The following is a 13,906-nucleotide window of genomic DNA, read 5'->3' as shown; positions in this document are numbered from 1 at the left end:
TGTTCACCCATTTTCTGAATATCAGCCAAGTTTTGAGCTGGTTTTTCATCACTTTTTACCATGGCACTTGGATTGTCAAATTGGGGATCGGTTAACATTTCAAGGTATTTCCTTCAAGTGTGGAATGCCACTTGAAACTGGAAGAAAGGTTGATTTTCAGGAAAAGGGAGGAGTTCCCATCCTCAGCTTGTTTCTCTACAACAATTACAGTAATGTCAGGTACTTGATTCTTTTGAAAATGGAACTCAATTTGGTCAGATCGCTGTTCAACCATATGGTATGTGCCATTTAGACTGACATAGTTGGTGCTTTGTTTTAATTTTATTGGCCGGTTAGTCTGAGTCCAGAGGACCTTGTTCACACAGTTTATCAGGGGAGACAACCCCAGAAGGAGGTCATTCCCTAATAGACAGGGTGTCCCCTCTGGAGTAACGACTATAACCGGGTGTTTCACCTTGTGTCGCCCTATTTTAATCTCCAAATCCGCAATCCACTCAACTGGAATTAAATTCCCATCGAAGTTCTGGAGTTGTCCAAGAAGAGGGGTGAGGGGAATTTGGTGTCTCTCCCCCCTTCTTGAATTAAGCTGCTCAAAGGTCCTTTTTGACAGAAGAGTGGCTTGGGATCCGGTGTCCACCAGTGCTAAAAATGCACATTGCCCTTGCACCAAGATGGGGGTAAAAAAACCTACCTTCTTTCTCCTCAAAGGGGCAAAGTAAATGGGCATTTTGGGAAAGCTGGGCGGTTAGTTTCTTTATTTTGGACTCCGACACTGTGGGATCTTGGGCGGCATTCTGTGTCAAAGTTCAGGAATCTGCAAATAAAATGTGGCATCCTGAAATAGGTGGGATTTCAGAATCCCATTTTCCCCTTGATTCTGTCCTGTCCCCCTTTCCCTGGAGACAATCACTCGAACTGGTTGGTGGGGAGGATCCCTCGGTCATTGTTAAGTTCTCAGGATGATATTTCTGGGGTTCAGGGAGGGGCGTTTTCAAGTCAGTCCCCATACCTACCCAGTCTCAGTTATGGTCTTTTGGGACCCATTTTTCTTTGGGAGGAACTCCCCCATTCTTGAAAGAGGAGACTTTCTTCCCAGAATCCTCCAAAGATTCTTTCCCTTCAAACAGGAGGACACTGACATCCTCCACAAAATGGGTGTTCTTAGTCTCTTTGTTTCTCCTACCCACCCTTTGTTCCCTGGGTTGCAGTATTTTGGGGACAGGAGATTTAAGTTCTGGCTCTGGGGTATCTAGGGGCTTCTCCCATGTGAGGAAGGATGCTTCCTCTAGGGCTGTGTATTCCCCTTCCTCCCCAGCCTCCTCCTCTGGAACTGGTTGGTTGTCAGGGTTCTCCCCCTGTCATTGTTCCAGGGTGCCATACCCTGGATTCAAGCTATTCTGAGCAGCCATGTTCCTCTGAGGGTTCTGCTGAGCCCTCAACACGTGACTCAGATCTTGAGTTAGGTTCTGGACCTGGCGCTCCAGTTGGGACACCTGCTCTGGCTGGTACAAGGGTCTTGTGCCAAATCTGGGTTGTTCTCAGGAAGGATAACTATCCCTTCTCCCGGAATAACCTGGGTACTGAGGGTTTCCCTGGTAGCCCTCCACCATTGGCCTCCCCTCACCCTGATTTGGTGGTCTAGACTCCTGAAAGTGGGGAGAGTAAGGAGGGTTCTCCGGCATGTTGGGGTTTTGAGGGTACCTGGGGAAGAAGATTAAAGCAGAAATTGGAAGGTTACTGCCCTCCTGAGGGAAGTTTGGAGGGAAGTTTCCTGGGGCCGTACTCACTTGATTGGACTCCCCTCTGGGCTGGGGGAGTCCACACGTACCCCAAGATAGGTCTGTTGCCCTTATACCTAGGGCTGATGTAATTGGCAGAGTTAGGGGGCACATTTGCGGGGTACATTGCCTGACTACCACCTGTTTGTGATTTGTCAGAGGGTCTCCACTGCCTCTCATTTGGTTGGTTCTGGGAAGGTGTATTTTTGGCCCCCCCATTTCTAGGTCGATAATGGAGGTAACCTTCACCTCTGTCACCTTGGCAGCAGCGGAGGTGTTGATTTGTTTGGGGTTTTTGGGGGGATTCTTTCTCTCTACGGGCTTTCGGACCTTGTAGATCCGGGTAGCTTGCTCTATTACCTAGTCCAGGGTCCTGTCATCATGGAAATCCCTTACCAATTGTGTCATGATATATTTCTGGAGTGCATGAAAATAGGTATTTATAAATTCCCTACTATTCGTGCGCACCCACCTAGTAGTTTGTGCAAATGCCCCTTTTAATTCCTGAACAAATTCTCTCGGGCCTGATCCTCTCCACACTGCAGATTGTAGGCCGCCTTGCGGGCCTCCTGGGGGTTTCTGTGTGTAGAGAAGTGCTTCAAGATGGCCACCTTGTATGTGGACCACCTTAAATGGTTTCGATCCTCCAGCCCAGCAGAGAAGCTGGAGTACTCTGGGGAAAACGTCCATTTTGCAAATTGTATGGAATTCTGATCACTTTTAATGTTAAAAGATGTCATCATCTGATCTTATAGCTCCAGATGCTCCCAGACTGAATATTTGGCATTTTTGTGGTACAAAGTCATGAACCTTCTAATAGCCTTTATCTGCCTATTGGGGTCTTTCACCAGAGTTCTCTTTAGCTTGGCAGCCTTCTTTTTCTGCTGCACCTGAGTCTGTTCGCCCTCAGACTCTGGGCTGCTGCTATTTGAGGTCCCATTCCTATCCTCTAGGGGCTCCCTAATTCTTTGAGCTTGGGAGTCTCTCCCAGAATGACGGGGCCTACTCTCTTCTCGCCTGTTGTACTTTGGGCTCTCTGGGTCACTTCCCTTGGACTCCCTCTTTCACACAGAGGAGTAGTCATCCGACTCCTCCCTGCTTCAGGGGGTTGGTGAAGAACTCCTCCCACCTCCCTGACTGGGTGGAGATTTTCAGAATACTCTTTTGGGGCCTCAACTCAGACTCCTTTTTCTCTGCAAAGTGAACCAAATGGTTCCTTTGTATGTGATGTTTCTGTAAGTCTAGTTCCCTGATTCTCTCCTCATCGGAGTCTTCCAGGTCAGATCCACCAGCTATTATATTTTTGAACCTGAGCAGGGATGCCCGTCCATCCATCTCTGAGGGACACCGGCCTGTTGGTCCAATCATGCTGGGCCTATTTGAGTCTGGCTGCCTCATGGTTCCCGGTTCTTGTGAACTGGTGGACATGAAGTCAGCAGTGCCTTGCGCATACAAGATGGTAAACAGGTTTGGGGCCCTTGGTACAGAGGGCATCACTCTGTGATCAGGGGTTGCCCTGCCACTCTCTGACTGTTTGGTGTCCCTCAAGTTTTGATTTAATCTAACACACTTTTTTTTTAACATCCCAAGTTTCTCCTTCTCAGCCCCTACCGCTTGATAGTATGCAAAGGCCTGAGCCTTGTGCTCTGCTATCAGGGCCTGACTGACCTTTATTACCTTCCCTTGTGCTGCTACCTGGCTCAGGAGTCCCCTGTTCCCATCACAAAGGGCCTCATTTTCATTTTGTGCTTCTTGTATTATATGGGAACACTCAGACCATTATTGTTACAAGAGATGCATCTCCTGTTGCTGCACCTCTTTGGCCTAGGTGGTCTGTTCTAGAGCACCTTCTACTTGTCTCACATGCCCCATTATATTTTCATATTCTACTTTTAGTTCAGCCAATTCCTGGGGACCTGAATCACTCCTCTCCAGGTCTGCCTTTAATCTGCACACTTCCTTACATAGGGCATCTTTTTCCTGATACAAGGTGCCCATCTGTTCAGTCATGTCATCCCTCGGTTGTTTTATAGCACCTACATTTTTGAGTTGTTGGTCAAATTCTGTTTGGGAATTAACTGCTTTAATGATTCATTTATTATTCTCCTTGTCCAATTTCTCAATCTGCTTTTGGAGAGCGCCAATGTCTTCTAAACATATTCTACTGTATGTTACTTGTTGGTTTAACTTTAGTTGACTCTCTTTCAGGGAATCAACCTTTTCCTGACACTCCTCTTTTAATGTTGCTAAGTGGTCCTCCTTTTCTGAATTGGTTTGTTGCTGTACTGCCAACTCTTCCTTTAACTGTTTGATGAGATTCCCTAATTGTACCTCAAAGTTTGGCTTTCTCACATTTTTTCTTCTACCTGCTTTATTTCGCTATGGGTTTGATTTAAGAGTAAAGACTGATATGGAGGTATATGTAGGCAGTGAGTTGGACCACCTTAGTCTCCTCCTCTTTGTTGTTCTGAGTCATATAAAACTCCGTCAGGGCTTGATGTAACAGGCCACTGTCCTGCCACAAATCCATGCTTATGGAAGTGACATGTTGCATCATCCCAGCTAGCCAGGCCTCCTGTCCCTGCACTGCCAATTCCCCTCTAATGAATAGTTGGGACAGAAGGTGCTGCTTACCTATGTTAATCTCCAAGGTGCTCATTATGAAGAGTGTTCTTCCTTTATTTAGTTATCAATGCAAGGACAAATTTATACCCTGCTTTTGTCTAGTTTAGGTTTAACCTTACTTTATTTTTAAACACAGGCCTGATGCCTGGGATATATGTTTTGGTTTGGGCCTTTACCGTGTAACACAGTTTTCTAACCCCTAAAAGTATCAGTACCTTCAGTGGGTTAGCCTGCTGTTTTAGACAGTCGCGGGTGGAAACACTTAGCTCAAACACGGCACAAGCCCCCACTGTGTAACGGTTTTATAACACGGCAAAGTCCAGCGAGGGACTTCTTCCACTGACAGCGAATGTGGTGCACAATAAAAACACTTTTTATTTTTATTTGAATCCTGGATTCTTGGTTGGAGCAGGCCCCCAACCCATCTACGACCCACCTTAACAAACACTGTGTGTCATAATGGGCTAGGAACCAGGCTGGTGTGTAACAATATGATATTTATTAATTTTTATGGTTCAATGGAAAATCAAGCAAAATCAAATAATTGGGCAGCAGTCACCAATGGGGTTGCAATACAAATATAAAGAATGGAAAATCAGAGCCAATCAAATAATGGGGCAGCAATCACCAATGGGGGGACAATACAAATACAATGATTGTCACAGTGCGGTTAATTCAACACCTAACAAAATGTATGGAAATCTTTAATAGCAACCATAAGCAAAATTGTTTTTTCTTTTTTAAATTAACAGATAGCACTCACTTTATGCAATCCCCTGCAACACCCCCTCCGCCCAAAATGTCAGGTAAATAAACTCTTTGAGGATGGAAAGCAGTGGCAAGGAGTCAGAATGAAGAGGGAAAAAGCCCACCACCCCCAGATGGGAGACCAGAAAAGAAATTGAAAACCTTAATTGTGAGCAAAAGGGCATAATCGGATTACCCTTGCTATACTGGCACAGCAGTTTACCACTGTGATGGAATAGCTGGGACAGAAATGTGTGTTGCTACACTCGAGTGATAAGGAAGCTCACAAACTACTAGCAGGACACCAAGGCAATGTGAACACAGGTAAGAAAATCGACTTTGGGAAAAAAACTGAATGCAAAAGAAAACACACACTGCAGAATAGCAATTCTTTTCTACACAGGACTTTTAATGACTAGCAGCCATAGAAAGGGCTGGGCTGTCAAAATTTAAAATCGGTTTTCAGGACAAGCAACAGAGACACTTAACAGATAGGATTTCTGATAGAAAGGGGTTACTCTTAATGGGATTACAGTTCGGTTGTTTCTATGGGATGAATGCAAATCGGAATTGGTAGGAAAGCACAATGCAGATGCAAATTAGTTTTTTGTTAAACAAGGACTATTTCTGTTGAGACTATATGTTAATGGCTAACATTATTAAAGAAAGGCAGTTGACATGAGGTAGTTGCTTTCAAATGGCAACTTGCTCACTGTGGATCTCTTCATAGGGGAATTAATTGATTTCATTGCAAAATAATACTAAGTATTTAACAAGCTATGGCAGGATTTATAAAACTAAAATACACTAACATACACAGGCTAATACAGATTTGTCTATGGAAAGGTGAACAGATTATACTGGCAATTAGGGATCTTGAATGGGATATACAAAGGGTTTTTATGATGCCCTTTGAAGTTCATACAGTTGCCCCTTCAGGGTGGGTGCTGGAGGAAATCGCACCTCCTAGTCATGCTCCAGCCCTAATGAGTTCTTTGTTCCTTTCTGCATGGATGCCGACCAGTCTAACGGGGCAGTGAATTTTCACACTCTTGGGCCTTTCAGGTGTCCTTGTGGGCTGGTTTACCAATGGATGCAACTTTTTCCATGGGTTGCAGGGCATGCTGAAGTCAGTGCCTGGGCCAAAAACCAGTTCAACTTGTTTATGAGCTTCTTTCTTTTATTTTTTTAAAAGAAACCAAGTCTTGGGGAACAAATATATTGTACATTATATAGCAAAAACCCCACCCACATATTCCATCACATTTCTGTGTGAGCACAAGCTGTCATTTGTCATTTCACTTTGAAATGACATTTTTTCTCTTATTGTTTCTCTTATTTTTTCTCTTTTTTCCTTATCAGTTGCAAACATGGTTCTGCAGCCAGCAACCCAGGCTCCTGCCAGATAGGGCAGGGGTCTTGGCATTGCACTCTCAAGGAGTACCTCTCGCTCGCCACCATAGAACCAGTCAGCTTTCAGGCCTTCCTAGAAATAGACAGCTCCACCCAGAGGCATGCTCTACAAAATCTCCTTTTCGTGTTTCCTGGCAGATGTCAGATGGTCATTTTCAGCAGCTCTCTCCAATGGTACATTGCAGCAGCTCTCTTGTCTCCAGGCCTTTTGTCTCTCTGGGCCAGCCTGTAATCAGAGTTATTATTAGACACTTTGTGTTTGAAGTTTTCCTGTTTGAGATTGGTGGCTACACATCATAAGTGGGGGATGTATTTGCTACACAGAGATCCCCCACTGTAGGTAATGAGCAGGGCTGGCACTGTGATGTCATAAGGCCTGTGTCTTATCTGAAGGGGGCCCGCATTTCTATTTGAGGGGCATCCATTTCTTTTATTCCTTTCAAAGTTCAGCTCCTCTTAATTGTAGCCCCTGTTTTTCACACCTCCCCTCTACATTACGGACATGCACCATCCAAGGGCAATTGTCCTGAAGAGACAGCAAGTCTAAAGAAAGTTTATTTCCATGGCTTGAAGGGAAGTCACAGATTACAATTTCTAACCTCAGGCTTTATTATTTGGCATATAGTGTGTTATACTGATGAAGATTCACTGCTTTTGCGCTGAAAGTGCAGGGCTGCTTCTTTCAGTTGTTAATAAAATGCATTTTATTTTTCGGCTGAAAAGTGGGTCTGAATTGAAGAGGGATTGGCAAATTCACCCCCTCATCACCCTCCTATATGGTGCATTATGCGGAAGAAGCCCAGGAGACATTGTGAATGCCCATACTATTTCAGACCAATTCCTAGTGCTCCAATAATTGATAAGTATGTAGAGAGGTACCCACTTAGCCATCCCTACAGATCAAGTGCGGTACAAATCTTCCCCAGAGTGGACAAGGAGCCTCAGGCTGCAAACTAAAGAAACCTGAATTGACAGCAGTGACTAAAGTGCCGAGAAGCCAAAGCCACTGACGCGTTGTTAGAGACACCACGTCTTAACAGCATTAGACAGGTTAGACAGGAAGCACACATGCCATCTGCACATCGTGATACAAGCAAACACTCGAATACATGAAGAACACAATCGTACAGTCCTATAGTTAGAGGACAGATACATATACATACTATTTTGCTTTTATTATTTTGTCATTAGCTGAGCGCAGAAACACAAAAACTGCAAGAAGCAAGAGACCCTGGGTACCGCTTGCAGATGCTTATGTGCAATTAACCTTATGGAACTGCAGGAACACCTATGGGACCTGACAGAGCCAAGTGTGACTAACATATGGAGAATATAAAATAGCATGGACACTGTAGGAACCGCATGATGGTTTACATAAATTACAGAAGGCCATAAGCCTCTCAGCAAGAGCTGAGCTGAGCTGAATTCAAGCTGAACAGAGAGCAAACGTGTGAGACAGGTCTATTGTCAAGGCCACCAGATACAAAGAACATTCCATTCCCTGAACAACAGTAACACCAGCTGCAATAAATGCAAATAATTCCTCATAATTCAGAGCTGCAGAAGGTCCAAATCATGGTCTCTGAACGCGTGACTCGGCTGACTCAGACAATGAATAGAAACCAGAGCTAGGAAAGAGAGTCAATCTCACGCCGCCAGACAGAGGCTTACAACAAAGTTGTTATAATGTGAGACAAGTGTTGCACGAGATGAATGAGCTCTCTCATAGTCTAAGGTGGTGCACACAAGTAACAATGCAGACACATAGTCATTCTTATTACCTTTAGAAGGTACACCAAGAGCTGAGAACCATTGTGGATCCCAGTCCTGGGGACGTCATATATAGGAATGACTATTCCCTCCCCCTCAAACTGAATGTAGTGGAGATAGACCCCCTCCCCCTCAAACCAAACGTAGATAACTTGGTGGGGTGAGCAATGCCTTCAAATGTTGCAGAAAACTAGAATTATTGTGCTTCGCAGCAAAGTGCTTTAAAGACTGATTCATGTTATGAGGCCAGAATGTTTTATATAATGAAAGGCTTGTTAAGTAGTATATGCTAAGTATATTGTACTAAAAATCTAGACTTGAATCGAACTACGTGTCAAAATATGACCAGAAATAAGGTGATCCACCATTTTGTGATAGGTCAGGCGATTTCTAAAATGGTGGATTGCTGTGAGTCATGATGACACCAGTGGATATCCTTTTCATAAAGAGTTCATGTAGAGGACAAAGGAGGGTGCAAGGAGTGGACAGAACTGGTTTATACTAGGCCCGAGTGGCAGATGGGTCAGCCGAGTGGCAGATAGGCCAGCAAATCACAGAGTAGACATACGAACAGCTCATTGATCATGTCAGATGAGTTAACGAATCATAGAGAGGAAGGGGTTGTCTTTTTGACCAAACCATTAGCTCACCTCCTTCGGACTGTATAGAATGGTGCGTGAACCCAGTGTTTTAGAGCAGAGTTCCTGAGATGTCCCTGGTGTATGATGTGTGTATTGCCTGCTGGAAGAAAATAAACTGATGACTTCTGAAACCTGCCTCAGTCTCCTGCTTGCTCTGGAGTCTCCTTTTGACCCCAAGAGAAGCCAAGGCCCACACAATGGGGGTGGTCAGACCCTCATGAACAGTCAGCTGTAGCCAACCAAAGTTCAGTATCCTAAGGGTGGATAGCAATGGGCAAGAAGCAATGGTGAGACCCTCACACTGCAACATTGTTTAAGGATAGTAATTTGGGGATGGACCAGACCTGCCACCTGACATGCAAGGGCAAGTAGAATAACTCATATAGGGGATCATATAGGTTATTAGGCTCCTGATGACCAATCCAGTAGGCCGATAGGTTTTCTGGAGAGGTGCACAGGTTGTGACATCATTCTGACATAGTTTTGGGACAAAACGGCCTGCGAGCCAGGAGACGTTGAGATGTCTGTAGATTTCTTCTATCCTTGTATTGATCCCTGCTGGTTTTGGCTGTAAAAAAACACAGTTTGAACTTGCTGTCTGACTGGGCCTACGTTCCTTTTTGGGGGAAGGGCTTGGGCCTTCCAAGAGTTTGCGAACTCCTAGTAGCCCTCAAACCTACCTGGGAGTGTGTGCCCAACAAGTTGGTAGCCAGGGGATGGTTGGCTGGGCCAGCCTGGCACCAAGTCAACTCCTTTGCCGCCAAACCTGAGAGGCTGCGGGACCCTTGCATATTTTGAGAAAGACGGGAAAATGTGCGCCATTTAATTGTCATCACGAGCCCTTTGGAAATTATCTTGCCCGAGATCGGTGAGTTGTCCAGGCAGACCAGGACGGGGAGGCGAGTGCCTTGACAAGGAGCCAACAGCTGAGCAGTGCCAGCACAGCACAACTATGTGTATGAGGGATGGTATTGAGTAATGTGGAGTATCGGTTAGTATTGTTTAGTAGTGTCATAGCATCGTTTAGCACTGTTGTAGTGAATAGGGACAGGAGCAGAGGTAGAAGTCCTTTTTCTGTTTTTAGTGCACATTTGGTAGTCAGGGTAAAACGATCTGGTGAATAACCTAGACTAGTGGCTTGGATGTCAAATGTTTTGTAAATAAGGTCTCCTGGAGAGAGGCGTTTCACACGTTAGGCAACGCAGCGGGTGCAGTTCTATCACAAGAGAATATTAGTATACTCTGCCTGGAGAGCAGGAAGACAGCTGTGGGCGTTTTGTGTGGGTGTGGGAGTAAGGGGCTATTATTGTGTGTGTGCAATATTAGATTTACCTATATTGTGTTGGTAGCTTGGTGACCTCATCCTTAGGTTTACATATAGGACACAGAGCGCTTGAGACAGTGAGGAACTAGTGTTGAGAACTTGGGATTGGCAAATGAGGTGAACCAGTTGCATTGCGTGAAGGCACATGCACATGATTGTGGTTGTGTCCCTGAGGAGGCAGCAATTGTGAAGGAGGAGCAGTGCACGGAGCACACCTGATAAGGTGTAGAGGCAGAGAGGCTCATAGAAACTGGAAAGTATTATCATTGCATTGTGACTTTTTATCCCTGAACAGCGGATTATCAAAAACCTCGACTTGAGGTCAGGTAAGAGGCATTGAAATGTATCAAGGTAATGGTGTGGGGATGGGAGGGAGGTTACTCCCCTCCAGCATTTGTGTAAGACACTTCCACCTTACAAGGAGGAAATATGTAAATATAGCATAGAATGGTCCAAAGGTACAGAAGGTAAATTAAACAAACCATGGCCACCCTGTGGAAGTTTCTCCAAAGACGTGCAGCAATCGCTATTAACACACATACAGGGTGCTTACAAGGGGAAGAAATTGACCAAACTCATGGCCATATTTGAGTTGTGGCGCATGTATTTTAGGAGGGAGAGGGTGACACTACAAAGCATCAGTGGATGCTAACCCAGCAGGAGGTGAAGGACCAAGGGACTCATCCCTCCGCAACTTCCCCTGCCCCTCCAAGTGTAGTGTCTGATGATATAGATGATGAACAGGGAATGTATACAATGAGGGATCTAAGGGCAGCAGAGGGGTACTCAAATCCGACATATAAGCTACCAGCATACACTAAAGAGGATAAGCCGAAAGGCGCAGGACAGCCAGCTAGTGATTCAGGGGCGAGCAGCGAGGCGCAGCAGCATGCGAAGGAGGAGTTTGAGGGCATAAGCACAATTGAATGGATAGCAGCGCAGATACACTTAAAACTTCAAGGGAAGACAACTGGAGAGGCAGAAGGGGTGACAGAGACAATAGAAAACCTGAAGAGGGACAGTGACACAACAGACTGGGCAGAACTGATGGAAGAGGAGTACAGACGGGAGAAGGACAAGGAAGTGATGTTAGAGTGTGAGGACAAAGAGAGAAGGAGAGAGGAGAACCTGGAGCGGGAAGACAGGGAGCGAAGAAGGGAAGAAGAGAGGGAGCATTTGGAAAGGGAACAAGAAAAAAGGATAGAAAGGGATCTGAAGGGAAAGAAGAGAGCAGAAAGGGAGATGAGAGGGTGAGAGAAAAGAGAGAGAGAACTGGAGAAGGCAGGGAGGCGGAGAGAGATAACAGAGCAAGAAAAACGCAAGTTAGCAGATAGGGAACAGAGGAAGTTGCAGTTGGACATACTGACAAGAGAACAAGTGTGCAGGGACGAAGACAAATGGGCAGTAAAGGCAGTGAGGATGCAGGCAGCATTGGATAGAGAAAAGAATAGGCATGAGAAGGACAGATGAGCTGAACCAGATAGCATATATTCACGAGACAGGAACACGACTGAAGGAAGTGGAGCAGGCCTAGGGGCCTGGGAAGGAGGCAGCAGGTATGATTTAGTAGATATCGATCTTAGCATGAAACCTAACACAGACTTGACATCGAGGAGACTAAGTTTGGCCGATCATTTCTGTATTAACATGGACAAGGATCCGACAATGATGACAAACACAGTGGGGACGAGATGGGGGAGCAAAGCCGGCAAAGTCCATGGGGACAGACAAGTGGGCGTCATGGGAATTTAGGACCCACAGACAAGGAGACAAAGGGGTCAATTCAGAAGAGCAAGCATAGCAGATGAACAACATGTCCACCACACACAACACATCTGTTAATAGACTAAGGGATCTCCCAGGACGTAGGAGGGAGGAGACCATGATAGCTTGTTCAAGAGGACGATTGTCTAGAACTTATGACAATAACAGATGCATACCCACATTGGAACCAGCAGATATATGCACAGACATTGAAGATGAGAGAGGCCATTGACAAATTAAACTGTACCGAAAGACACCGGAAGAGAGGGCGACATACTCACAGATGCCTTTATTAGAAAGAGGAGGGGCAAGACCTCAGTATGTGCCATGGAAGCACACAAACAAGGAGAATGTGCGGGTTACCATCATTGAGCGCGGCAGCGTGGAAATGGATTTATGAGATGAGAAAATGACAGCTGTCAGAGATTAGCAGTGGGTGACGTAAAGGGACTATTAGTATCAATACTAGGAGATGCAGCCAATGATGTATGGAGGAGGGCGGCATTCCCAGGGGTGATGACACAGAACACAGAGCACAACGGGGCGCAACTTGTGAACTGCAGTGTAGCAGTATGGCAAGCATTAGGAACACAATACCCAGACATGTCAGACATTGTGGGGAGATGAAGATCCTGTGCAGTACATTCAGGAGATTCAAGAGCTTTGGCACCTTGAAACCCGAGAGCCTTGGCAAAAGACAATAGCAATATTTTATAACATTTTAGTGCAGGGAATACCAGAGCCAGTACAGAAGAATTTGAAGAAATTGGTGAGGATGGAAGCAAAGGGATGGCCAGAAATACAGCTCACAATAGTGCACCATTGTAGATTGTGGCAGGAGAAAGTTCAGCAAAGGCAGAAGATAGGAGGGCAGATAAGACCAAACTAGTGCAGCGGCAGCTATCGAAGTGTGTGATGGAAGGGCAGTTATGACCAGTCCCACCCCACAAGCACAGCAGCAGTATCCTCAACCACAACAGTTCACACCACCCATGGAAGGAGGGTACATGGGTCAGGGCAGCCCACAGCATGGAGTTTGAGGCAGGGGAGGATTATAAAAGGGGGCATGGCTTCAGGCCACAGACACATCACCATCAAGGAGGATTTTCAGGAGGGTTTCAGTTATATGGACATCAGATGCAGCAGAATCCAGGGACTTTTCAGGTGTTTTTTCAGGACAAGGGAGGGAGCCACCACAGTGCTGGACTTGTGGCCAGCTAAGACGTATTTCACGGGAATGTCGATTTAGAGGGTCACAACAGAATTGGAGAGAGCAGGGCCTGCAGCATTATCAGGGGGGACAAGAAGATTATTATGTACAGGACCAAAAGCCACAAGGGCAGAAGCAAGGTAAATATCAGCAAATGCCACAAGCACATCAACATGCACCAGCACAGTCACAGACACAGAAGCAGATACCACAAATGGCAGCACCACCACCACAGTATTTACAAGCACCACAGATCAGAAGGGCAACAACAGCTAGCACAAATACAGGATGATGACACGCTAGCACACGTGGACACAGTGGTGACAGTACCAGTTAAACGACTGGGAGGAGTTACCATGGTGGGGTACAAACCCTTCAGCGAAAATGTGGTACCTATGTACCCTCAATAGGACAGCCCACAGACAGAACTTGATGTGTCCCATACTGTCGATCACCCCCAACCCTGCGGAGGAAACACGCATAGGGGTGGCGATAGGCGACAAAAGGTTTTCCTTTCTTGTTGACACTGGTGTGACTAGGTCATGTATTAGGGAAGGAACATTTACATTGTCAGGTGATGCCATATACACTCATGGATTCTCTGGGGCCCAGGAAGTGGTTCCTTTTACTGATA

The sequence above is a fragment of the Ambystoma mexicanum genome, chromosome 11, assembly GCF_040938575.1.
Source record: "Ambystoma mexicanum isolate Mex_15411 chromosome 11, UKY_AmexF1_1, whole genome shotgun sequence".
Taxonomy (NCBI): domain Eukaryota; kingdom Metazoa; phylum Chordata; class Amphibia; order Caudata; family Ambystomatidae; genus Ambystoma; species Ambystoma mexicanum.
The sequence above is the reverse complement of the archived record's forward strand: the minus strand, read 5'-3'. Positions refer to the sequence as shown.